The 1,767-nt window shown below is 38.3% G+C and overlaps 1 pseudogene; it reads right to left on the bottom strand.

The window, feature by feature from the left end:
• Positions 1-597: 597 nt before the first annotated feature.
• On the bottom strand, positions 598-1,089 carry LOC100358297 (derlin-2 pseudogene; annotated as a pseudogene).
• Positions 1,090-1,767: the final 678 nt, after the last annotated feature.

Genomic DNA, 1,767 nt, shown 5'->3' with positions numbered 1-1,767 from the left:
AAGGAAAAAAAATGTTCACATTTAACAGCCTAATACAAATGTATTCCCATATTACTCATTTCTGGCAATGATTTGGAGTAATAACAAATGCTATGTATTGCTAATGAAACTGCAAACTGATGTCCATTCAGAAAAGCATATATTTAAAATACATTAAAGAATGTGTGTGTGTGTGTGTGTGTGTGTATTTTACAGACTTACAGTGAGAGAGAAATGGAATTTAGTTTTATTTTTGTTCTTTCTGGAAATTCTATTTACACCATGGCCTTTCTATCAGAGTGAAGAAGGGAGCAAAAGCCCTGTCTTATAACATAGAACTTAAGTACTTATGTACTTGATCGAGGCAACAGGATACTTATCTCTCCAGTTTTATGGCTCCAAGAGATTACCATTTCAGTATCAGTGTTGTGAGCAAGCATTGCCAAACTGCTGAAAATGTCTTCTGGATTAGTCAGTGTACTATTTCATAAAGTGCTTCTGGAGTTAAAATCTGTCACAGCTATCAAAAATGTCCATACTTTTGCAACAAAAGTATAAAGAATCCCAATTGGTGATTTGCTGAGTCCTCCCCAGCTGGGTGTCGTTATTGGCACTGCTTTAACCTCCATGGTGCTGGCCTTCACCCCAGCACCTGGATGCTCTTCAAGTAGGGGATTGTAATTTGGATCTTCATCTGGGGTATCAAGAATAGCCTTCAAAATAAATGTTTTCAGGATTCTTATACCATCACGCTGATTGGGGAATACATCTTCCAAGAAAAAATATGTGTCCATCAGCAATACCCAAGAGGTTCACAATAATCGAGTTCCCCACCAACAAGGAAAACCTCATAAGCAGGTTTTCCTCAGGGCAAAAAGGGGACCTTAAAGTTGAGAAGGTGAAAGAGGTTCATGTGGACGTATGGGTTCCTTTGGCTCCAGCGTAGACCAGCATTATCTGAAGGCCTGGCCCAGGAAAACTAAGCTCATAAAGAAAGCAAAAAGAGTCATTAAAAATCTACCAAAAAAAGAACATAAATACAAAGTCTGCTGTCTGGCCTCGGAATGAGCTGCCTTCTAGCATTTAACAGTAATAATATAGAAAAATCATGTTAAATAAAAAGTTTAATTCAATGGACCCAAAGAATTAAAAATTGGTGATTAACCTCCATATTTGAAAATGTTGAAAAATTAACTCAGAATTGAAGTACAACTTAAAAGGTGTGATCAGCTCCAACTGCACGGCTGTGACAGTGAGGACACAGGTGGTACTTCAGGTGCAGCTGACCGGTGGGATCTGCAGGTACTCCAGTGGGAGGCACTGGTACACTCCATCTTCCCCACTGCCTCCTGCCCCCACCAAGAATGTATATATTCTAAGACCCCAGAAAGTGTATATTCTAAGACTCATTACTGTACTGTACTTCTATCTAAGAAAACAATCTGCCACACAGACTCAAGAAATATAAAAGACATATCTCTTTTTGTAAATTACCAACATTGTCACTCTTTCTTTTTTTAAGTGGAAATTAACTGCCAGTGTCAGCGCTGAGTGATTTATTTAAAAGTACATATATACATAAATTTTGGGCAGTGTGATTCATTAAACCTGAGCTGGGGCCCAAACATGGGTATTTTGAAAAACCTTGCATGGTTATATTCTGATCTTGCACTCCTGGTAAAGATCCAGCGCTAAAATGTAATTAGCATATACTCACATGCATCTTCACACTTCCAGGTGTCCCAATGCAAATTTGAAGATGTTTATTTACAGGATTCCTATAGTGGA

The sequence above is a fragment of the Oryctolagus cuniculus genome, chromosome X (assembly GCF_051225735.1).
Source record: "Oryctolagus cuniculus isolate XC-2025 breed Fujian yellow rabbit chromosome X, ASM5122573v1, whole genome shotgun sequence".
NCBI lineage: Eukaryota > Metazoa > Chordata > Mammalia > Lagomorpha > Leporidae > Oryctolagus > Oryctolagus cuniculus.
This window is presented reverse-complemented; position numbering and strand designations above follow the sequence as displayed.